Below are 25,984 nucleotides of genomic sequence, written 5' to 3' on the forward strand. Positions count from 1 at the left end.
TGTCATATCAGTGAGAATACAGATATTTCTGAAGAACTCAGTGGAAGTCAATGTCTGGCAGCTGCCTTGTCTCTGTTTTTCACCTCCTTTATTTTACCTACAGTATCTCCTTTCAGTTGAACAGTGCTGGAACCAAAAATGTAAAATGAGACATGAGAGAAGTCAGCTGCTAATAAAAGGTTCCACTGTCCTTTCTTGCTGACCCATTAATTTAAATGCAAGGAACTCTGAAGCCAGAGGAAGCCTTCATTGGGGTGTATTTATATTTAATCACTAAAACATAGAGGTTTTAGCAGACTGCTTCTTGGAAATGTTGTGACATATATCCTCAACTACAGATATGCTTCTTAGATCATTTGATAAAAATAAGTATTTTAAGCAAACCCTTTATTATTGTCTGAGAGAAAAAAATACTGCAGTACTGTTTGTTTTACCACTGAAGTGTCTAACTAGAGTGGGAAGAGAACAAGTGATGAAAACTAAAATCCTTTCTCCAGGACATACACATTTTGAAAGACGGGGGGGGGGGGGGGGGGGGAGGGGAAGGACCCATTCAGATCCATGGGTATCATTTTCTTATTATAAACAAATACAAGAAGAAAGCATATACATTTTCAATTTAAGGAATGGAACCTAGAATTCAGTATGTAGATATACAAGTGAGAATGGCTGTTCTCCCTTCTAACTCTGATTTTCTGTGTCGCATAGCAAGGCACTGAACCCGCTGGTACTCTCCTCATGTATGAGAGAAATACGGTTTAGCCATTTCACAGAGCACTTTGAAACCTCCTGAGGAAACATATAATTCAAGGACCGAGTTTTATTCCATTACTAAGCTAGGCTACTAGGTCTGTCTGATCCCTGTCTGTAAACAGGGATCCTCAGGTTTTTCATTTCAATACAACCTTACCAGCAGCATCTCCTAGACTATCTATAGTGTAGGAAGAGAAATTAAGGTTTCTGTGCACTGCCTGCATACTGGCTAAGGCATGGGAATGCCACATTTTCCACAATGGTGAATTCAGCCTCTGGGAGAGGAGCACTGCGTAAGTATTTCAGAGCATGTTTATGATGCCCAGAGTTCTCCCCGAAAGATTACCTCTGCTAGCTTACATCCAAGCTGTGTATCTGAAGGAAAGAAGTGCCGACTATAGCATAAGGCTCTGCTGTACTTAGCTCCTATTGTCTTCGGTTTCTAGTCTAGCATGATTAATTAAGGAAAGCTAGAGCTTCAGCTTCCACAGAGACAAGCAGCACTGGAGTGCAGGAAGTAATCGGCTCTACTTGGCATCCATTATATCAATATTCACACAAAGAGACAAGATCAGTACCTCTTTAAAAGAGCATGCCTGTTAAAGCCATTTAAAATACACTGCAAGCTGTTCATGGCAACTGGCAAATGAAACCAAGAAATACAAGCCAATGTGCATAGTATTTCAGAATCAGTCTTCTATGACACACACAAACTAGGAAAAAAAGTCAGACATACAAGGATTCCTCAGAGAATTCAAGTAATACTTACAGGCTTAGAAAATGTTATTTGTTATTACAATTTTCATTTCAGGTTGTGGAAAATTATAAAAACTGTCAGATCCCCACTAATGGGAGGCTGAGCAAGAGATTGTGGTTAAGAAGGGCGCCATGTGGGAGAGCAGGGATGAGTACTCTTCTGAAGCATGTGACAGCTCTGACTCAGAAGCTCATCACAGTAGAAAACATTTATGTTTTTATAATCCCTTGTACAGATAAACTGACTTCTGTCTTCGAACGACTCTGACATTGTATCTTGGTGGATAACCTACATCAAGTAATTAGCAATCAAGTAATTAGCAATGAAGAAATTAACCTGCTCATTCCTACCCCAACTTAAATTTTCCTCCTACTCTCCAGGACTATTGGGCTATCCGAAAAAAAGAACTGGAGTGAAAACAAAGAAACAAACATAGATTGCTAAGACAACATTAATGTTAATGATTTCATAACTTCGTATGTTTGTTTTAATATTTTTGTTAGCTCACTATACTTCCAATTAATCCTTAAAACTGAGCAATAGGCAAAATAACATATGGCTAAAATATGAATTCAAAAATTTTCTAGTTTATTAATAACTTCATTTATTTACAAAGTATTTAGTATATGCAATATCACCAACACATTATTTCATAAATAAATCCTACTGCATCCCAAGCAAAGAGTGCTGTATATACATAATACATGAAGTTAATTTCATAGTCTTTTTTACCTGTAATTTTCAAACTAGATAATATTCTTTTTATTTCAGATACACCTGATTCAACAGTAAGTCTTGCTCAATTTATAAAATCAAGTGGCTTTAAGGCAAACCCTAGACAGGACTGAACATTTTTATTTAAGGCCTGTGTCCAGCCATTAAAACTATGTCACAAACAAGTCTTCCAGGCTGTTGCTATTAATTCTTTTTTCCTAAGAACTTTTTTTGGCCAGTGAGAACAAGTATCAAAATGTGGAGCAAGAATCAATACTTCATCAGACCTTTTCTAAGGAAAATAAGGATTGGTTCAGACATGAATTCATGTAAGGCCCCTAAAGGACCTATGCTGCAATGGAAAACAGGGACTAAGACACATTATATGCTAATAAAGAAAAGTGATTTTTCTCCCATTGGATTGATTTTCACTCCAAATTCCATACAAGTTTTCTCATCGTCTTTCCTTTGGCTTGCATTACCACTCAGGAGGGAAAAAGTCCTAAAGTTACATTTATTTTTTTGCTCCCATTAGATGTATACTGTTTCTTAAAAATGGCATCCTGAAAAGGCTTATTTTCTTTACTCATTTTCCTCCACTCTTTCACTGTCCAGTCAGTAACCTTTTGTGCATACAGAACAGTACTCAGTTTCAAGCACTAAATCAGAAGCAATTGCTATCCCTTCATTAATGTTGGGATTCATCTGGCCATGTAAGGGAGAATGGAGAAAGAAAAGAAAGGGAAGGGTTTTCGTCCTCCAGTTGTCTGGCCTTTCACCTTTAACAGTTCCCTTTTGAGTCATCAGTGCTAAATCCTGCCATAGGCTGCTGCAGTGCCAGCTCCCTCCCAGCGTTGTTTCATCCCATCCTGTTGCAGTAAGGCTTCGATGGTATGTGACATCTTCTTGCTACACAGAGCCCCTTCAAACTTTTCCACTCTCTTTTGTTGGTGCTGAAGCCTGTGTTTGGAACCAGCTACCTTTATCATGGTTACTCTATTGTTTCTGTCTTCTGTCACATATACCTATTTCTTAAATAAGACCATCCCAGCCAGTATGAATCCTGGCATAACTTGTAATGTCCAGTTTCTGTGTGTCTAACAGAATACACATTCACATACATATAGATCTGAAACCCACGGAAGCCTACAGGAAGACAAAAGAAAAAATCAATTATTGATAGAACAGGATCTAAGCGAAGAGCAGTGTAGTAAACTCAACTGTCTTATGAGCTCAGAGGCATCATTAAGTTACCACAGATTAACAAGTTACTATACATCAGCTGAACTGCAGCAATTGTCAGCATGTTTTATTTTGCATTTGCTACAGGCAATCAGTGTGCAAGTTAGCTTAGCTCTCTCTCCTGTCAGAACAAGTCACGTCACCATGCATTTGCTGCTGCCTAGCAGCCTATGTATCCCTATCTCCACAGTTACCACAGTACAAATGGTACTTGCTAAAACCCTGCTAACTTAATTACATGTCCAAGCATCACACTGGGGAGATGCTGCAATAGCAGTAGGATTTTTTGTTCCTTAATCATAGGCAAAGTTACAGAATCAATGATCTTCAACACCATTGAAATGGCTGACCTGCTAGAGATAAGGATGGAATTAGTTTTGCAATTGGAATTGGTTTCAGCAAGATTTTATCTCTTCAAAACATTAAGTCCATAGCGAGCTAGTGATGGAATCATTGAAAAGTTAAAAAAACAGGAACTAGTGTGTAACTTTTTTCTTCTATTAGTTTTTCTTATATAAATCTCAGAGCCGGTAGTTCTTCTGCAGGCCCCTGTCAATCATTTGATATAGCTGAAGGGAAGGACATCTTGGAGCTGTTGCAGCAGCACAGCCCCAGAGGCTCACTTGTTTCCCAGCAATAAATGCTTTGAGGTATGTCTGTGCCAGTGTCTTCTTGGAATTTTATCCTCACCCTGGTTTCTGTTTCATTTGCTTTCACTGAGGTGGGTTCCTTGAACAGAAAAGTCTTAAGGAGGACTTTTAGATGAGAAGGTGTTTTTCTTTAAAAGAGGAAAAAAGGAAACAATCAATAATAGAAAAAACTAACAGAATATGTGGTGCTGACTGCTTTTCATCTTGCACTCAAAAGTCCCTGTTCCTTGTCTCTGTCTCTTATAGTTAGTCTTCCCACTCCTTCTGCTACCTCACTGATGCCTCCACCAGCCTGCAGTTGAAGAGCTCTCCCATTTCTCATTTAACTTGCTATGGGATGCCACAGAAATTTGTTTTCAGCCCTTTTCTCTTTATCACATCAAGCAGTCCCACCTGCAAAGAGATCCAACTATCATCTACAGCCACTTCTCTCAAAGGTCTCTGGACAACTTATTCTATCAAGTTAGTGTCATGGTTACTTAACCATCAGCTTCAGTTCAGCATGTTTGCTTAAGAAATGGCATATATGGAAAATATCAGAGGATAACAACTGCAGGTACAAAACAGTAAAGTTACCATTCTGCCCATGGTTATGTAAGTTCATTAAAATGACACTAAAGAAGCAAGGGGGGAAATTAGACATTTTTTTTTTCTAACTAGGTGCAGTAAATCTCATTTTATTTGTCACTAATTACATTCCACAGGAATAACAGAAAAGTAGCTAAAGCAGTCTAGAAGAATAATATACAAATTATCAATCATTACTGTCAGGAATGAAAAAACTCTCTAGATTTCTCAAAATATTAATAGTAATAAATTCATTAAACTGTTACCTTAACTCCATGGAAGAGGAAACTTCCTGTTTTCTTTATTACTTTATTCTCTATAAGGAAATGCTTGTAAAAAATACTGAACAAAGCTGCTCTTAAGAATTGTGCTCGAAACCATGATTCAATTCTTTAATGTGCATTTGAAAGGAATAAATATTTAATGATACATACAACATAGGGGGTTGTCTAACAGATAATGGCCCAGGAAAGGAAGAGTTTTATTACATCAGAGAATCAAGTGAACTACAATTAGTCTAATTGTTAACGCTTTAAGATTATTTTCTAGTTCTCCACCAATGCTATTTATAAGTAGAGGACCCACCCTGTTCTGGTGAAAACCATATGAAAAAAATGTTTACCTCAGGGATTAATTTAGCCCAGAGATGTGTTTACCAACACTTTTTGTGGGTATATCCACAGTCTTTCTGATTCTTTTCTGAAGGGTAGAGGAGAAATACAAAGGATTCTTGGAGAAGACTAAGTAGTCATTACAGGTAAAATCACAGGATTGAGCCCAAATTACCATCCAACATTTTCAACATTCTCAGCAAGATTCCTCTAACGCACGTCACCAGTATGTTGTCAAAGCAGGAAGTATACAATTTTATTCAAATAGGCCTTGGGCCGAGAAGAAGTCATATGAATGTGAAGTGTGTAGTAACAAAAATTAAAGAATATTCATTAGTAATTGAGCCTCAGAAGAAAATGAAGACTTTCAACTGTGGTGCTATGCTTTTAGTCAAACTACCATTGGCACTGGTCTCCAGAAAGGTTTGCTTTTTGTTATGCACTACTTTAAATGCAGTCTGCATAAGCAAACAAAGGGGAACAGTACTTACTGCTTGCCAAAGAAATTAAACGTGCGTATTGACATTCATTACATGTCTCCACCGGCCCTCTCCCCACCTCAAAAAAAATCACAACAGAGTACATTAATCCACGGCCTGCTGGAATTTATCTGACAGAAGTTAGCCTTGCGATGCTGAGAACTAGGCCAAACCAGTGGACGTGAACAAATCCACAACACTGTTTTCCCAATTACAGCTACAAGACAAGCATTATCACAGACTAAATCCACAACAGCTCTAGATGTTGCAGTGTTAAGTGCTGTAACCCCCAATTTTGGCACCAGCTTCCCAGCCAGGAGCCTGCAGCTCTGTGCCAGGCACCCCTGCTCCCCACTGCAGCAGGACCATTAAGTACCTCAGACCAAAATCTCTAACAGACAGTATGAGAAGGCACTTGGGTTGCCGGCCTTCTCGGGTGATCTAAAGTATTTAATTCTGGAGTTATGCTGGAGCAGGGTCCCTTCTTAGACTTTCGTGTCTCTCAAAAGCAGTGTAGGAGGAGGGAAAAGTACTCCCTAAGGAGCTCCGCAGATGGGTCTCTTACCCAGAGAGTCACAAGGACAGCGCTGAATCTCTCTTTCACTTCCCAGGAAAACCCCTCTGGCACCAGGCCAGAGGCTAGGTGGGAGGAACACCTTTCATTGTGCCTGCTGAAAGGCTGTTATTCTGAACAAACTAATCCAATTTCATTGGACTAGGGAAGCAAAGCATCACTTTGCATGCAACAATTAAGGTATCTAGCTGGGAGCAGGGAAATTTGAATTTCAATCGCTGTTACAAGACTGCTTTTTTAGCCAATTACCATGTGATATTAAAGTGCACAAGCAGCCATTAAGAGTCAGGAGCAGAAGCCAAGTGAGTTCCCTAATAAGCCATTGAAAAACACCCATTACCCTGGATACCAGCACAACACAGACCTGGCCATCCTGTGCTGCTGCATTTTTACTGCTATTAACAAACAAGTTACCTGGTACTAATTCAATATATTTACACCTGCTGCAATCACATGTATTATTAAAGACAGCCATACACCTATCTCAGGGCAGCTTTTCTTGCCAGGCCCCTTCAGAGGTACTGCTTGGAGTGTAATCCTGACTACCATTAACACTTATTGACAAGGAGTAAGATTAAAGAGTATAGAAAACTGTTGCTCCATTCCTTCCCCCTACCCTCTGTTCTAATATTTGACTTACACCTTTATTTACTTCTTGGTCTGTTCTCTCTTATTCTCTCTCCTGCTTTATTCCGCCTTGCAGTCTTGGGTTCCTTCCCCCATGTTATCTTCTGTCTTCCATTTCTCTCCCTTGCCTAAGATCTTTTACATTTCTTCCTCAGTCCTCTTCTCCCTTTCTCCTTTCTTTCTCTCCCTTTTCAACATTAAGAGACATGACACTTCACTCTTGCTCCTACATTTATGAAAATTACAATGCACCAACCAGAAGAACCAAGCAGGAGAAAAAAGCAGAGAAGCAAAAGTCATTTCACGGCTACTTAGCAGCAGAGGAAAGGGCTATCACGAGGTTTTGATCAGAACAACTGTTTTGCCAGGAGCTTTTGATTAGAATTCCTGGAAAGGGACTTCCAAGAGCAAATGATGCAAAAAATGTAAATTATACAGACCTCAGTGGCCTCTCTAGTTCCTTCGCCTTCCTGCTTTGAGAGTCCTTGGCCATTTCTTTGAAACCCTCCTTGATGGGATCTGATGAACTTTTCCCCCATGTAATGTAATAATTTCAAATGTCATCGTCAACCTGAATTCCAGCCAAGTTGAAGGTGGGAATACTTTAAAGGAATGTCAGTACGACTGCTCCCAAATTCCCCTCATTAATATCTCATTTTAAAAGAATCCAATTGTCATCTTTGTTTTTACAATTGATTTTTTTCCTCTTGATTATTGCTGTATGAAAGGCCTAGACAAACAACAAAACTAGGAGAAATGAGAGAGCCATCAAAGTGGAACGGCTGTAGGGCACACTGAATGAACTGTGAACTTTAGTGGGATAAAGATTAACATGACAAGCTTTCAGCTGTAGCGATTAGTCGATATTTTCCAGACCATCCCTACAGTGACAAAGACGGAGGCATTTTTAAGTTGTAATTGAGATTAGCCTTGATATATACAGTTGGAACCATGCCTGTGAACTTTGCTATAACGCTGACTATGTAAACTATCTATCACTCAATTTCACATGAGCCGTGATCTAATGACACCATAAAAATCTCACAATGTTCCTCTCTCCACACGTCCAGCCACACCAGTGGGCTTCTGCCAGAGTGCTTCAACTGCAATACCAAAGGATTTGCCTTCCAAGATCTGAAGCACTGTACAGACCCTCACTAAACATTGGCATTATTCCCTCTCAGGGTATCAAAGTCTTGTAAAATGTTCAGTCTTGTGGTACGAGAGCACTCATGCTCTAATCCAGCTCACTAGATTTGCAGTCAGATGCTAATTGAAAGCCCATGCATAATACCACTGACTCAGCACACGTTGGATGAAGCCCATAAAGATGGGCAAGATTGCTTTTCATGGACAGGAATAAGATATTTTGTTTGTTACTACTAAGTTAACCACAATAAAAATAAATAGTTCTCTTTCATGTGGTGACAAAACCAAGTAATCATGCTATGCTCCTTTTTTAATTATTAGGTTGAAAGATGCGGTGTCTTCCTGGCATGTTTAATTCTGAATCATATTCATCACATATAAAAATAGCCAGCAACTGTATACAGTAGTGGGGTGGGGGTGGAGGGCAAGAAATCAATGTCAATAATGTCAAGAAAGCATGGAGTCACCAAATCTGTATTGGATACAGATTCCAATATAGCTACATCATGAGCCTCAAGGCTGCTATGTATTTGTGTACCAGACACGTAGGGTACGTTTCCCCAGCTATACTGACATTTGAAAGCTTCTCCTCCATGGACTTTACACTGGGAGCAGTTCCCTTTCTGCTTTGTAAAGATGAGTAAAAGATTTTCCCCTCTGCCTTCTGTTACGGGCAGATCGACCAGCTGAAGGCACTGCTTTTGTGGCAGATCCCCAGCGGGTATGCTGTGGGGTCAGAGAGCCTGTCATTAGAGCTACTTTCACCACTGACACCCACAGGACCCCTTGGAGGAAGTCTGAACTCTGCTGTCCCTCTGACTCCGTGAGGACATGTTTTAGGAGGGGAAGTTTTAGCAGCACAGTTCACAAAGACACGCAGGGGCCGTCTGCACGTCCACGCACATACTTCAAGGTACAATGCAGCAACCCCAGCTCACAAGAAACACTGACTGCTAGAGAGCAGTACTGTCCTACGCAGCCTGCCTGGGAGTGAAATTCCTCTTCTTCCACAGCAGGATGAAAGCCAGAAATTGTGCTCCCTTCCCCTGCCCCTCCTTCCTGTCAGCCGAGGACTTTCTATTCTAGCACCTCTCCTTGGAGATGGAGACTCTTCCCCCCAAGGAAACAGGCGATGTTTATTTAGACAGCACTAAGGATCTGTTCATCCAGTGTCCTTCACAGAAACAGGATCATTTCTGACAAAAAGGCAACTTTTTTCACTCATGTCTGTGTTTAGGCACAACACTCTTCCCTCAGACTCTGTGAGTTGCTCTGCCAGTTGTGGCCACCCTCTTCCTCTGCTTTCCCCAGGGTCTCTCAGGCACAGCAGGACGTTAGTACAGTTAAGTTGTTTGACACCGTCCCACAAGAGGACAAATCCTGGAGGGAAGCAGAGGCTCCACCACCACTTAAATCCAGGAAGTTAAGCACCAAAAGGGGGCATAAAGTAATACTGAGGGCAGAGCGGTAAAAGGCGGAGTTAAAGTTGTAATAGTTACTAATTAATTCAACCCCTTTGTACATGTGTAGCATTAGCAGTCTTGTTCTTCGTAAGCATAAACTATGAGACGAGTACATGTCCAACATCACCCAGCTTACACCAAAATGGAGTCACAATTTCATGAGAACCTCTCTCTTCACAGCCTGAACACTGCGGCACCGTTGCTGTACCTCACCTTGTTAATCCCAGTCCCACCACAGCCCTGAGCTGCCTCAAAGCAATGCTCTGCACTGTCCGTGCTCCCTCACCTGCAGCCGTGGGCATGGCTGGGCCGGGCGCGAGGGCCTGGTGAGGGCTGGCGGCCCCGGCGAGGGCCCAGCCGGCACCGCGGCCCAGCCCGACCCGCCGGGCTAATCATTTGCCGCGGGCAGGCCGCGGGCAGGGGCACAGCGCGGCAACCTGGCGCGATCCCACAACTCTTCACCTGGCGCGCGGTGCGCGAAGCCGCGCGTGCTTCGGAATAAAACCGAGGCGGTTGTGCAGCCGTTAGCCGTAGCGTTAAGCGGCGCACCTCGGACCAAGTGCGGAAAGGTCGCCCGCTCCTGCGGGCAGCAGCGGCGTGAAACGGGGCCCGCGGCGCCCGGGCCGCCCGCCTCCCCCAGCGCCCCGCGGAGGGACCAGGCCGGAGCAGGGGGCACCCGGGGGCCCCGCGGCCGCCCCGCTCCTCCACCCGCGCGGTATTTTTAGCGGCTGACCCAGTTCGCTGCCCGCGAGCTACCTGCGCTGCTCGCCGCGCTGCGCTGCCCCGCGCCCACAAAAGCGCCGCGCGGGAGCGGCCGGGGCCGCGGCCCGGCGCCAGGTAAGGGAGGGCGGAGGTGGCGTGAGGTGCGGAGGGGCGCAGAGGGGCGAGCGCCTTCCCCGCGGCGCTGGCGCTGGCGCAGGTGCAGGTGCGGCCGGACCGGCCCGAGCCGGACCCGGCCGGACGGCAGCGGCGGGGCCCGGGAAGGGGCGCGGAGCCGCCTGCGGGGCGGCTCCCGGGAGAGGCGCGGAGCGGGGCGGCGCGGCCGCGGCGTGTGCCGGGCGGGGCGGAGCGGAGCCGCGCACCGGGCCGGGCTCCTGCGGCCGCGCTGGCGAGCGGCCGCGGCGCTTCCGCGGGGGCGGAGGGGCCTCGGCTCGGCACCGCAGCTCGGGTCAGGTTTCCTCTGACTGCGTAACCCGGCCGCAGGGGCAGGGGCGCCTGAGCACCGGCGTAAGTACCAACCCCCCCCCCCCCCCCCCCGGCGGAGCGCGGGCGGTTACCGGGGTGCGCGCGAGGGCGCGTCGCGGCGGGGCCCCGCTCCCGCGGAGTTTTGTGGCTGGGCTCCTGCGCGGGGAAGTGGGTCGCTGCTGCCTCCCCGCAGACGCCGCACGGAAACGGGCTGCGAAGAGCAAGGCTTCGGATTTTATTTTTTTTATTTTACTTATTTTTTTACTCTTTTTTCCTGATTGACCACGCACAGTTCTCCCCAAAGATGCAGCTGCGCTTGAGCCTTAGCCTCGCTGCGGAGCACAGGTGCTGTATCAGCCTCTTTACTGCGAAGTGCGCTGCTGCAGCCCTTCTTAACGGGCTTCGGGGGGTGTTTAGTTAATAAATAAATAAATAAATAAAAGTACCGGAGTTCCACATTGCTGGTGCCGAGCACTAGCACTACGCTGGAAACGCTTCAGCTCTGGTAGCGGCTGCTGTGGTGCACCTGGGCTGAGCGAGCCCTGCAGCAGGAGCTCAGACACTTGCAGTGTTAAAAGGATGCCTTGGATGCTTACTGCTCCCTCTGCGTCTATTTATACAGCACAGGGCTGGCAGGGAGAGAGGAGCTGGCGTTTGAAAAGGGCATTGGGCTTGAGCCTGATACCACTGTGCCAAGGCCAAGCCAAGAGCGCACTTTTTTTTTTTTTTTTTTTTTTTTTTTTTTTTTTTTGAAAAAAGTAACTTCCAGCTCATGATCGCAGGAAAGATCAAGCGTCCTCCCACATCAAGGCTGAGCAGGTTCCTGCTTCGGGTGCAGCTGTGACAGTCTGCGCTGGGACCAATTCCGTGCTGTGGTTTTATTTATTTATTTTACTCCTGTGGTGCGATGGACAGTGCTGCTAGGTTAAACCCCACATGAGGGGGGTGTCTAGGAGGTCAGGTCTCGTGCTGTGGCAGGTAACTTTAACTGGGGCAGTTAAATGGTCATTTCATACACATTGTAAGGCTGGTCATAGTCTGAAGCTTGCTCTAATTTAAGGTATCATTAATACTATCCTTGCTAACAAATCAGGTAACACTTGGTCTGTGTCGATTAGGTAGTTATGGTTAATAATTGTCTGCTATCTCCTTTTTCTAAATGAACTTAATACATGGTAATAACTCCTAATGTGAGGAGAGGTAAGCTTTTTGTATTCAGAAAGTTGTTTTTGTGGGAGCAGAAGAGCTTCAGCCTGCTTGCTTTGTATCACTCAGATTTTCAAAGCATATGATAAAGACAGATGCAGGCCACTGCCTGGATTACTTGATAAGATGGGTATTAAAAATTGTTTATTCCACGTGACGTGCACTGTCTTCCTGTGGCACCACAGCAATGAGTTGTGGTGGCTGGCTGGCATGTCTCTACGCCGGGCCATTGGGACTAACTTAGTTTTCTTAAGGCTAATTATTGTAGACAAGTAATAATAGTTTGCTTTTTAAGTTTTTTTTTTTAATGGAGTTTAATTGTGTGTCTGCTAAGAAAGCTATATTTAAAATTCATATACTTGCTTTTAAAAAGAATGCAGAATTCAGATTTCTTGCTGAGATCAGGCTGCCTCAGACCTGTGGCTAGAATAATTACAACAATCAGGTAGTTCTGATGATATAACTTTATTTAGCATAATTTTTCCACCCGGGGCAAGACAGCTCTGTATATGAAGATTCCACAGTCTGAAAGTACTTGAAAAAATACTAAAGTTGTAACAGATGTCACGTTAAAACTGGCTTTACGGTATCTTCTTGAGCGATTTGGATTACGTAAATAGCAAGCTTTACTGTTGGATTCATAGCTTGGTTTCCCACCCCCTTGTGTTTTACTTCGGTGCTTCTGAGGTATCGATTTCAGTTCCAAGACTAGATCTGCAATAATACGTTGTAGAGACCTTGACAAAGTCAAGAGCTGGCAGAGTAATGATACTTTAAATACACTTGGGGCTCCCACTTCTAACTCTTGCATTTTGTGGTTTTAAACTTTTGTCTGCAAGCATGTATGAAAGAAGTGAGTTTCTTTTCTAAGAAGAGCAAAGATTCTACCATAGAGCTGGGTTATTACAAAAAAAAGTCAATTATCATGAGGCTTGTTTTTAAATTGCAGGGCTTAGCATTCTGCTCGGATCTAGCATGTCAGATAGCTATTGATCTTAGCAGTCTAAAAAAAATTGAGAGTTGTAATAGAAACTGTGGAATGCAATTTAGCCATTTGGTAATGGAGGACTGGATGGTAACAATTATACGTGTATAAATTTATAACACTTTATACATAACACATTAAAATATACCACAACTGTATTATGATCAGAGATACTTTACAGTTTGTTTTGGGGTGCCTATGTGAGCAAAAGTGCTATATGCCCCATGAAAAGTTGGACCCAGAAGTCCCAATTTCTATTTAGGTTATTTTGTTTCCTTAACTCAGTATATGATATATCCAGATTCACGGTTAAATCAGGAAAAACAAGAGCTTTGAAAGTTTACTGTATCCCATGGATTCAGAGGATTACCTGGCAAGTTTCTGGAATGATCAGGCTTAGTGCAGAAGTTTGGAGTTAAAGCTGTACAAGGTTAATGCTGTTTATTCTGCTTTGCTTCGTTTCTTACGAAAAATGAAACAAGAGTCAGTGCTTCTTCAGTGTTTGTGAAGCGTAAATGGTTGTTTTACAGTTTCTTTTGAACAACCATAAGAGTGAGAACAATAAGTTCCCTTTAAGGGAATACTTGCACTGTGGAGTTGTTTCCTGTTCCTGATGCACTTATGAAAATGTTTTTGGACTAATCGGTTCCTTTTATAAGGGCAAGGGAAGACTTCAGTTGTTTTCCACTTTCTTATTTTCTCTATTATCATTGAGATTATTCAGCAGAACTCATTGGCTATGCATAGTTGTACTTATTACTTGGGAAAAAAATCATTTTTTTTAAAACCCCTTAAGTCACATTACTATTATTAACTGTGAATCTGTCTTAGTTTTCTACATGGGTTTTGTGGGCTTTTTCTTTCTGGTACTAAAAAGCTATGCCAGGATTTAACTTCCCACTGAACTGTAGGATTTCTTCCACTCCTAGCACCTATATTAACTCCAGCTTTATTTCATTGATTTTTTTTGTTAATACTTAACTATTCTGGTACTTTTCAAGCCAAGTTACTTATATCTGACTGTTTCAGTTAGTATTCTGTTTAGTTTCTGTGTCAGGAAGAATCCAAGCTGTTGGTGTATAGCTGTGATGTGATTTTGTTTGTTTTCTTTAATCACCCAGTTGTATTAGTTCTCTGGTCTCTGTTCTTCTTCAGTTTGGTTGTCCTGGTTCTGTGCTTGTTTTTTTGGGGGGGTGGGAGTTACTTTTTGAGGGAGAGGGAAGGGGGGACATGAAGTTTATTTTAGCTCTTCCAAGTTACTGAAATCTAGATATGAAGCTGCCAACATGCTTTCAACAAACTTTACATATTTTCATAACTTTTCCTTTTTTTTTAAAGACTTAAGTACCATATTCTAAAACGAGCATTAGTTCATTTTTACAAATAATATAAATTTGGATACATGGTATCATGCAACAGTATATGTCCAGGACAGAATATTTAAGAATTGTGCAAGGAAATAAAACTAATATAAAGCACCAGGAGGCAAGATGTTGAATATATTATAACCCACATGGAGTTTTTAGGAACAAGTTCCTACTGCAGACCATGTTGGACGTGCATCCAGTTGCCATCTTGTGTGCTCAGAGTGACAGTGGCCACAAGCTGTACAGCAGACTCGCTGGGATGGGCTAAAACATTCTAAATGTCTCTGGTGTATAACTTTATTCCAGTGCTTGATATTCCTAATAACTCTAATTCCTTTTACTGTAGTTTTCCATGCTATCTCTCTAACAGGGGAAGGAAAAACAAAACAAAACAAGAAAATCTTGCTTCAAAAGGTAGTTTGCTTGCTGTGCTTGACCCAGTTGTGTCAACTAGTTCCCCATCAGGAAGATGGGGTGAGGCCTCTTAGAAGCAAAAGTAGGGCTATAGGAAGATGGGAATACTATTAAAAGATTTCTACTAAGAAACAGGAGCTATTACTAATAGCTGTGTTAAGCAGCTCTGTTTTCCCTGATTTCTTGGCAATGTACGATGTCCATACTGTGCGTTCTGGATTTGTTAGTTGTGTTTGATTGCACCAAAGGGTTGCGAGGCCTTGCAGGGAGTGATCTTTGAAATGGTTATCTTTTTTTCTTTTGTGAGGTCAACTTCGATAGTAAATTAACATGATTGGCCAAAAAATGCTTTTAATGATCATTTTTGACTGAGTATGATAGTTAGTGCTCTTGAATGAGTGTGAGCATTTGGTGTGGGAGCATTAGACCTCTGTTTCAACTCTGGTCGTTGCCTGTTTGAGTTGTAGCTGCGGTTCCTGGAGAGAGGTACTGGCTGGTCATATCCTCAGTATAATGAGTTGCAGCAATCCATCTTGTCCGAATAATGTGAAAAATCTGAGGATTTTGCTGGAACATCATTCTAGAGGAGTTGGAGAACTCTAGCTATGTGACACTGAAATGAAAGTTCCTGTCTATGTCTGCTTTCTAACATGTATGTCAACGTACAATCTGATAGAGTTGTGGTAAGGAGTATGGGCAGATGAATAAGCTACCATGAAGCAATAATGGGGACTTGTTTATCAGCTTGTTCATTTGTTTTCCTGTTCTCAAAATAAATGTGATGTACCTTTTTTATTTTACTCGATGTTTTACCCCTGTGTTCCTAGTGAGCCAGATGCTGCTACTCTTTGAGAAATCTAGAGGTAAGATAGATGTAGTCTTTCAGGATAATGAAGTGAGACTAGTTTGAAACTGGAGATACAGATGGAAGATGTCCCTGACAGTGATTTATGCACAGTATGCTTAGTCTACAGTAGTGATCAATTCTTGGATGAAGTTTGAGGGCTTGTTTTTAATATCTGATTCAAATGTTTTAGCTGTAGTGAAATATTTCCCATGCAAACTGTGGTTACTAGAGATACTTGAATTGCCAGCAACATGGCTTTAAAAGAGAGGCCAGGAGGTGATTGCAGAATACTTTTTTGCGAATGTGTGTATTGCTTTAACAAATACCTTAATTTACAGAATTACGAAAAGTTGACTGGGAGGGGCTTTTGGAGGTCACCTAGTCCAACCTCTAGGTTGAAGTACGACTACTGCCACTACTAGATCAGCTTACCTGTGGCTGATGCCAGTAGTCCAGCTGATTCTTGAAACATTCAAGGATGGAGATACTGTAACCTGTTTTGGGTACCCTTGCAGATGACTTTGTTCCTAGGAAAGAACTAGCTTGAATTGGAATGGCTTGAGCCTTTTACAGGTCTATAGGCAAGGGTTGTTGTAGAACTCAACACTCGTACCAAATTTCAGTTTTTGGTAGTACATTCTTTCAGATGGAAGATGAGAGATTCAAGCAAATTGATCTTAAAGCTGTTGGTGCCCCTTGCTGCTAAAATTATATTGAACTGATAAATCATCCTGTCTGTGTACAGGGTCATAGCTTTTCAGTGTGGTTCCAGGCTACATACAGACTCTAGCTCTGTCTGTAGGTGCTGTGCTGTTCTCAGAATGCTGATTCTTGCCATCAGAATTTTTCATACACTCACTGTGAGTTTAGTTGCCTCCTCTTTGACCTGCCTTTCCTTTCATCCAGCTGAATGATGTATCAAATGTCCTTAGAATGGCTTTTAGCTTGAGGAAGAGATCTTCCATTTTTTTCCCTGGAAAAAATTAGTAGGAAAGGCGGCCTCCCCTCCCCCAAATGAAGCACAAATAGCTTCATGAATAATTATTCTGCAGAAAAGCAGCATATGTAATCTGTAAATTTGGAATTCTCTCTGTACTAGCTTTATCTCAAACTTACTGGAGTTTTGGTAACCCAAGTTGCCCTTTGCTCGGTAATGCTTCCAGTTTGTTGAACAATAGCTACGTATGCCACTGGTCATTACTGAGTGTCCTGTTTTGGAGAACTATGAAGGATTGTTTGATTGGAATCTGTCAGATTGGACCTAATTATTGTGGGTTTTATCTTGTTTATTCAGTTACTTCCAAAGTTTTCAATTCCATGTGGTTTTGCTTGTCACTTTTCTGTAGCTGCAGTATTCCATATTGGTGGTTTTCCCTTAAGTGTCTGCCCTGCCTTTAAGTGGTTTAGTAAAAATACAGTTTATGGCAAGCTCATTAACCATGAACTTTTGGAAGTACAGTGAGGTAGGGTCATTGCTTTTGTGAGATGCTGCTGTATAAACAAAAGCAATATGCTTATATGCATTTCTATATTAGGATTTTTTGTAATCAACATTTAAATCATCAGTCAGTGTAAAGCCTTCTTAAGCAATGTCAGAACACTGTCCTTTTCTTGAATTTCTATGGTCTTCTTTCAACAAGAATCACAGGATCGGTTGAAATTTGCTTTAAAAGATGTTGACAGTCATTACTGCCACAGGCAGTGCTTTGGGGAGTATTATGTCATATGCGATATGATGTCACTTGGGGATTAAACCCTTCCTTTGCCATAGCTTGACTTGTCACATAGCATGGACTGCTCTTACATCTTAATTACTAGAATTTATTTAAATGTTTGGTAAACCTCCTGCTGATTTGCGCTGATTTGCACTGCTTTGGCTCATATTTGAACACTTCGCTGTTTGGGGTTAACAATCTGAAAAGTCTTGCTTTTTGGAAAATATGGTTTATAGTAAGTGCTCTTTTGTCAGTTAAATGAGTCTATAATTATCCCAGAAACTGGAATTAAATAGGCCATTAATCTTCAGTCATGAAAAATAAACAGGTCTATTTTGATCCGTCACCCCAGTTCTCGCTGGAAACTGACTTGTATTGGTGGAGAAGCTGGTAATTAAAAAAGCTCAAAAGAACTGAAAACTACTAGGTTGAAAGGACCAATTGTTCTAATAACTAATTTTTGCAACAATGTGTATGTAATATTAGGATTTCTGTATTACGGAAGGTAAAATTAGAAACTCTTATTAAAGATCTTGCATCTTTTTTACTGGGATTATGGGTTAAGCACATTGACAGATTTAAAAAGTGATCTTGGCCAGTTAGTTTAAGAAATTACCACTGAAATATACTGTTATTCATACTGTTATTCAGCACAGAGATCTAAACTGTTTAGAAAAGCGTCTGTAAAGATTGTGCAACTGCATTTGCATGCTTGACAAAGACTCCCTGTTTTCTCTAATGCCGTGCATCTTTCTCTTCGGTTCTGTGCCATTTGCTGCAGGTATTCCTGTCCCGTTCATTATCTTTGTAGATTTGCTAGTTGAAATCAGGCTGTGCTTACTCCATCTTTGAATGTGGCCTTCATGATGCTCTCTGAGAGGCTTAGCAGCTTTCAGTCTTGCAAACACACTCGTGTTCAAAGCAGCGTCGTCTTGTTACTGTTTAGGGAAGAAGAAAAAGGGATGCTTGTCTTTGTTCTGCTCCTTTCCACCTTTTGGATAGCAGTTGTGTAGAAGTTATTACTTCTAACCTGCAGCTGAAGCTCCTGATGCTCTGTGGTTTCTTTGGCCCTGCCTATGCATGGGAAGAGTTTCCCACTGATGCCATCCCTGCTGAGTCTGTGTTGCATAGTAGCATAACCCTTACCTTTGATATTGCTCGTTTATGGCCATATGATGCAGGCCCCTTCGGGATGTACAGACTTAGTGGTTCTTGGTACCTTAAGTAGGCTGTCTGTTGTGGCATCCTCTCATTCGATTTGTGTGCTGGGTATTGCTTTCCTCCCATCAGTAGCCTAGGATCTTAAAACCATTACTCTGTTCTTGACTATTATCTAATCTGGGAAAGCCTATAATAAATTCCACTACTGCAGTACTATCTAAGCACAGCTTGTCTGCCAATTTCACCTCTGCAAATCATCTTTTGGCAATCTTTAATGCTGACTTTGTATTTTTATTGGATTTTAGACATCTAGGAGAAGATGTCTGAAGAAATTTGGTGTTTTTTTCTGTTGTCACATAGTATGATCTAGACATCTCACTGCTTCAGACTGCCCCACTACAAATGTGCAGTAGAGAGCATATGTATGTACTGTCCATATCACAGGTGTACTTCAGATGTAAGTTCACAGCATAGGAGCTAGATGTTACTACAGGTTTTCTCTAAAAAGAGTGTTATTTTGTACACTTGCTTGATTTCTCATCTAGTGATAGAAGCTAAACTTAGGATGCTTTTATCTCTCAAGCTGTGTATAGAGGCATGGACCATCTTTATTCTTCATAAAACCGTATCCTCTTCAGGTCTGTAGTTATTGAGCAACTGCCATCAGCAACATGAAGAAAATCTGCTGATGTGATACCTATTTCATAGAACAGCCTATCACAAAACATGTGGCTCAATTTAATGAATTTGCCATCATTGTCTTTCTGAGGAGTACTTGGATGCAGTGAATGTGTTCTTATTTGATGCTTGGTTACAGACAAACAGCTTCTTGTTGAGTTTGTATTTACAGGTGGCTTGCTGGAATTCTTCCCTTGCAAGCTTTTCCTAAATGGAAGGAATTCTTTTCAGGTCTTGTGGTCTGTGTGTGTCCTTAATGTTCTTGCTTCACAGTATAAAAGTGTCTCAGAGCCACAGATCTCCTGTGTAGTGCATATGTTCAGGAATTGTTGTTATAGGTGAGTATTATGAAATTGAATTGTCTGGGTGTCGCATTCTACTGTAATAATGTAATCAGCCGCTCTTGATGCCAGGAGATAATAGCTGGTTCTGCAGTCAGCCTAGGTTGGTGGCCCTAGGCAGCTGGTTGCCTTTAGGCATTTGCACTGGCAGTACCTGACTAGAAGCACGGCAGAGGTTTGCCAAGCAGTTAGGGAGCTTACTTGTTGTAGTGTGCTAGAATCTGTAGTTGCAGAATAGATGCTCTTGCTCTGCACAAACTCATGTAATAGCTTTGGATACTCATTTAGAGCCATGCAGAGTATTGGTTTACACAAGGTTCCTTCACCCTTTATAGCTCCTTCATGTTCTAACACCAAGTGGTACAAACTTCGTGGACTTGACTGTTTTCTCAGTAGATTTGTAAAGGCTTTTGGTCCTGCACTTTGTTAACAATGTATGCGGCAAGTGGTAAAAGTTTGTTTCTGACTTGAACACACAAATCAAGATAACTGAGTTGTTTCTGTTAGGTTAGGACTCATCCTTGCCTTTCTTTCCTTATCCTGAACTTGGTTTTGTGTGCCATGGATGTGATGTGGTAGTGTCTTGCTACTCAGCAAGTCTACTCCAAAGTCAAATACTGTAAAGCATGTCTCTTACGTTTCTCATAGGCCTGACAATGGTTTTATTGTGCATAAGTAGCATTTCGTTATGCCTTTCTACTCTAATACTGCCGTATCTCAACACTTAAGATGTTACTAAATCTGGTTCCAAATTTCAGCGGGCTTGAACATTTAATAGCTTAATTGCAAAGTGAGAGTTGAATAGCAGTTGTCTTCAGCTTCCTAGATGAGGAATCATCTAGGATCACTGGACCTTCTGAAGTCTTGCTAAAAGCTGCCCCTACTGAAAAAGGTATTGCAGCTTTAGCCATTGCTTTAGAAAGAAAGGTATTGCATGTGCATTTTTCATTATTGGATTGGCAGCTTCCTTACTTGCCTTGTAGCCTTTCAGCTGGATGTTTCCTGTACTTAGCAGTGATGCCTGCAGTCTCAGTTGGCCTCCCACTGTCTTGGTCCCTGGATTCTTTTAAGCCTGTGGCTTTTTCCACCTGTCCTGGCTTCGTGGCTTTCAGTACTCTAATTCTTTCCTTCTGGGTCCAGTTATCTTTCCACTGTGTCCAGTGTCTCTTGTAAGCTGAAATATCATGTACTGCAGGTCACTGCGCTGTTGTGTTGGTGTGTAGTCCTTGCTGTATAGTAATACGTAGTCACAAGCATGCATTTGTGAAAATGCCCTTTTTGTGTTACTGTGGAATCGGAAGAGGAGTAACTTTAACATACTCCAGACCCATTAGAGAAGAGTGAGGTTAATGAACTGCAGGAGTTAGAGCAGCCCCTCCAGCAGAGTGCTGGACACTTCTTCTGTACGGCTTGCCATGTAGGCAGGCCTCTGGCACTTCCTCGCATGTGAGGCACACTGTAGGTAAGTTGTCTTCTAAATATAGCAAGTCTGTGGATATTTTTTTTTTTTTAAATGGGTTATTTTCAGTGTTAAGTGGGGGAGGAAGCTTTGTCTTCTACGAGGTCACACAGTCAGAGGCCTTCACATATTTTCAGTTGTTTAGCTTTCTTACTGAAGACAATATGTAAGCTGTGGTGGACTTCAGGATCAGTCTTTTTAATCTGTTATCTTTAGTGGATGCATATCATTGATAAAAGGAGTCTGGTTCTGTAGAGGTCATTCCATAGTATTCATGTAAGTTATATTTAGAGCTTGTTTATAACAGATTCATGTCAGAGTAAAGCTACTATTACATGCTGCTTGCTTATTTATAAACTGCACAGTGAGTGCCAGCTTCTTGTAGAGGGGCAGCACAGAACTTTGTTCTTGGAAAAAGGTGGGGGGAAAAGGGGTTTAAGGGAAAAAAAAAAAATCTGTTGCAGTATGTTCTTGATAGCCAACAGCGGCTTCACACAAAACTAGTTTTATGCTTTTCAAACTTCAGTATGGCCAGATACTGTAGAACAGTAGGTTTCTTAATCTGCTGGACTAATCATGGTCTCCAGACAGCAGAAGGTAGTTTACAAAACTGTTTAAAAAGTCACCTTTTGCCTCCTTCCCTCCTCTTCTCTTTGCACCCCCCGCCCAATTAAATGGCTGTATACCTGAGTAAGCACTTCAAAAAAAAAAAAAAAAAAGAAAATCTTTTGGAGTGAACTATTGTAATACTGCACAAAGGTGCTGGTCATTGAATGTCTTCGATGTTAATGGCCTTTCAGCACACTGTGGTTTGTGGTTGTTGCTTTTTTGTTTTGTTTTTTTGTTTAGAGAATCACCATTTTGGACAGATTTTAAATGGGAAGTTCAAACTCTTTTGCCTTAAGATATCGTTGGATGATGGAGTAATTGTGCAAGCTATTAAGAAGGGGAAGCAGCAACCCCGTGCTTGTTCATTCCATTTTTAGGTATCTGGTATTTGTTTCTTAAGCAAAGATATGAGGTTGGTGTTCCCCTACCCCTCCAAGCTCTTACATACACTATTTTTCTCATTATCACAGGGAAATATGTAATGTTTGCTTTATTTTGACTTCTAGGTATTCATGGAAAATGCTGGTTATTGCTGTTTAGTACCTGTTTTTTTGATGTAGGATAACCAAAAGAAGGCATGCCTGTGAAATGCCTCAAACCCTTTTTGCTTTACTGATGTGATACATAAGCATTTTAAACACCACAGATTACTAAAGTGTCAGAAAAGGAAAATGCCACATAACATGCTTGTGTCCATACTTCCAAAGGAAAAACTGTCATTGAAACTGTTATGAATACTCTACCAGCTTTTCCATGCTCTTCAGTTCTTCTAGAAATCCCTTTCAGAAAATGGCAAAATGGCCTTTGTATGCAAGATACTGACCAGGAAACAACTTTAATCTCTCTGGAATAATGGCTGCTTTTCTACAAACCAGTAACTTTGAGGTTAATGTTTAAATATTTAAATAGATTTGGCATGTTGCCACTTAAGTAGAACAGCATGTGCTTAACGCTGAGAATCAAACAGTTCCCTGGGTCACCAAAAAAAAAAAAATTGTTCAATAATGCAATGACCTGGTAACTTCAAAGACTGGAATTTAAGGCTAATCCTGGACAAGGGCATCCTAAAGGAGGACTATTGATTTTTATTTATTTATTTCTTTTTTAGTTGAGGGGAACAGAACTTTTACAGATAGTGTCTGAAATTTTTAGATGAAATAGAAGCAATCATCCATAGGCCTAAATCCAGCATAGACCAGCCAGTGTAGACTCTAGTAAAAACAATTCTAAAAGATATAGATCTATATGTAGGAATTTTAAACTTGTTGAAAACTGGGTAACTTGCTAATTTTAAGTAACTTTATTTTTGGTTCTCTTTTGTTTGGAGTGGAATGCCAAGGCTAAGTAACAGTTTGAGTGTAAAGGTCAAACTTACTTTTGGGAATCTGGGTACTTAGGACTTGAAATGGAAAATAAAGAAGAAAGCCAAAGCAACTGGACTGAAATTGTTCAGATTTCTAATGTTCTTTACGTAAATCCAGAGGGCTGTGTTGCCCACCCCGGAAGAGAAGCGGGAGCTTTGACCCTGGGACTGCATCTCTAATCCAGTCTCACTCTGACCTCACGTTGACCAGGAACGCTGCTAAAAGTATCCCTCTTGGGGGAGTTTTTCCTGGCTGCTGTGCCAGATGATGCAAACCCAGGTTTTCTGCCAAGCACGCCAATTATCTGCTCTTAGCAGCTTGGTTGCATTCATGCTGTGTTGGTGTTAGGCTGGATGGCCTCTGTGCTTGAGGGAATGATGCAGTGCCCAAGGAGTGCTGAGATAAGACTGGCTGGGCAGAGAGACGGTTTGCTTTCATCATCTTGCTTCATACTTTTCAATTTTTATGTTCAAGTTATACAAGTATGTGAATTTTTCAATATGCCTAGAAGATGTGAAACCTGACACTTAGTGATAGATACTAAGTGAAAATATCTATAAATGCCATAACTCCAAGCCTCTAAAATAAATATTATTTAAGCTCGCAGTCACTTCCCAGATAACTGGTAGTTTGTTTAACTCTGATTCAGTTATATGGTATTTGTATTTCAAGCATGGAAATGAAATACACTCTGGGCTACTGTTAGAGTTAATTACTTGAGCTTATGTTTGCTTATCCTAAAGAAAGGAAAGATACTGCAAATGATCAGCACAGAATTAACACATCGCATATTATAATGTGATTTATGTGGCCTAAAAGGGTGGTGTCCAAGTCAATGGATATGAGCTATATACAGTGCCAAAAAGCATACTCATGTGAGCAGCATGACTGCTCTAACTCTGAAAGTAATATGAACTACTTTTTCTTCTCTATTATCCTTGAATTTATTTGGGGAATTCATTACAAATGGAATAAAATTCTACTTAAATAGCTGTGTGACTTCCTGTCCTACCTCCTGAGAAATACGATTTACCAGCACTATTTTAGCTGTTCTTTGGGTGAAAGATGTGAAGTTATTGAGGTAGAAGTCAGTAAAAGGGTTTTTTAAAAGCTCAACTTAATTCAAAATTACTTGAAGTAGAGCTCTTGTGTACTTTGTAGATACTCTTGGGATAATTTTCTGTTCAGTTGCAAAGATAATTTTAGAAATAGTGCATGAGAACTGAGATTCAGTTTTATGATATGAAATGTTTAAGTTGCCTGTGATATCAATCCATTCATACTATTTTCTTTAGAAAACAGTCTCCTAGCAAAAAGCCAATGCCATTGGCACAAGCTATTTGAATGGATCCAGTGATTTTTTTTTTTTCCTTCTAATGACTTACCAAACAAAAATGGTACCTCAGGAAACTTCTGAATGTAGACTGTAAATAATCAACCTAACAAGGTATTCACATGTATTATTTGTTAACGACTCTTCAGTAGAACTGTATTGTAAAGAAATGGTTTGAATCTGAACGTTCAAAAGGAATTGTAAAAATATAGCAACTAGGGAACTGTTACTAGGCAATGAGGGTTCAGCTGTCACAGTCTAAGGGTGGCCAGGTGGTAATGACAGGAATCTTAATAAATAAATTGATATTGTTGAGGGGGAGGCAGACATGCTTTTGATTGACCACGCGCTCTGTTCAGGTCATATGCTGGTGGTTCAGAGGAAAAGGCAAGATCCAATTACAGATAGAAATCAGAGTTTACTATAGAGTACTTCACAGGTGGAGAATAAAACTATCTTCTGTGTTTTGGCCTAGAACCAAGACCCTAAATAGCCCAGCTAGAAAAGCTTTTAATAAAAACTTTATTATACATTCCTTTTAAAATGAAGAATCTTTTTTTCTAATCCTTGTGTGTTAAATGGGATGAAGGAGAATGGTATGTTCAGGCTGTTGGTTCAACTCTCTAAAGTTTATAGAAATCTCTGTCCATTGTTGCCATGTTGTTTGCTGCAGCAGTGTTATCTGAGAGCCTTCCTCAGTCAAGGAAAAGACTGTAGTATTGAAAGCACTAGGCAAACACTTAATGAGAAATCTGTCAGAGGAAGGCACGCAACTTGGCAGAATATGTATGAATGGGTAAAACAGAGATGTGGATTTGTGCTCTGAGAGGAGGAGGAAGGGAGGGAACGTACTGGTTGGTGGTCACGTAGTCGTGACTGGGCTATGCTCGAATAGAGTGGAAGCACGCTAATCCTGGTGAGGGAGAAGGGAGTAACAAAGGAGAAACATCTGTCCATGGCTCAGCGTTGAATCATGTGCATACCTTGAAGAGCAGCAGTATCTGAACACTCTAGTTTTTGAAAGAAATCCTTAATGTCATGACCAAGCAGTAACAACTTCTTTGAATAGTGAAACAGGAAGGTCAGGTATTGGTGAGGTGATGGCACGTTAAGTACAGTTAGGGAGGGATGTCCTTCATGTACAGACATCACCCAGTGATATTTTTAATTTGGTGGTGCTGGTGGTACATGATTGTCAGAGGGCTATGCTTAATGTATCCTGTTCTGTCTTCTATGCTAGGTAGCAGCAAGAGTTAGCACCCTGTGAAGGTGTGGTTGGAGAATGCCTGGGGTGCTTGAGGCATCTCTTTCAAATTGGACATCCTCCCTATCGGATAGATATATTCTTAGTTCCTTCTAAAACTTTACTTCCTTCTCTGCTTTGAGAAATGAATGAATGAAACTTTGTTTCTTGAACATTTTTTCCTGATGGTAATGCATTGAACTGTGAACCAGTACCTGGAGGAGTGAGATACAACCTCAATAACAAGCTTTGTATTGGTCAAAGTTTCAGCTTTTCCCATATTACTTTTTTCTCCTGCTCACTTACTGAAATTGCAGTCTGCTGTCTGTTAAACTGAGTTTGAAGCATATTGCCATACAGATAACTTCTGCACAGCTTTTTCAAGCACAGAAAGAGGCTTGAATTTGCTAAATTAGTTACTAAAGTTTGACATGTTGAGGCACTTTAATACTACAAAGGTCACTGGTAAAGAATCATGTTTTCTAGGGACA

General features: G+C 41.3%; 1 protein-coding gene and 1 long non-coding RNA gene across 7 annotated transcripts in view; one reads left to right on the top strand and one right to left on the bottom strand.

Annotated features, from left to right (window-relative positions):
• Nucleotides 1-2,077: 2,077 nt before the first annotated feature.
• On the bottom strand, nt 2,078-10,630 carry LOC135328254 (uncharacterized). The gene is made up of 2 exons (XR_010389055.1): nt 10,343-10,630; nt 2,078-4,244 (listed from the first exon to the last, which is right to left on the bottom strand). It is a non-coding gene; the product is annotated as an uncharacterized LOC135328254 (long non-coding RNA).
• Nucleotides 10,401-25,984, top strand: part of MTUS1 (microtubule associated scaffold protein 1) — a 124,515-nt gene continuing 108,931 nt past the window's right edge. For 3 of the 6 annotated variants that reach the window (XM_064511087.1, XM_064511088.1, XM_064511085.1), the window contains exon 1: nt 10,648-10,813. The gene's annotated coding sequence lies outside the window, so the exon portion shown is untranslated. Of the gene's footprint in view, nt 10,424-10,647; nt 10,814-10,842; nt 11,117-11,555; nt 11,750-25,984 lie in introns of those variants that run through there. The other 3 variants (XM_064511091.1, XM_064511090.1, XM_064511089.1) reach the window with 3 other exon arrangements.

This window comes from Dromaius novaehollandiae, chromosome 4 (genome assembly GCF_036370855.1).
Source record: "Dromaius novaehollandiae isolate bDroNov1 chromosome 4, bDroNov1.hap1, whole genome shotgun sequence".
Classification (NCBI taxonomy): Eukaryota; Metazoa; Chordata; class Aves; order Casuariiformes; family Dromaiidae; genus Dromaius; species Dromaius novaehollandiae.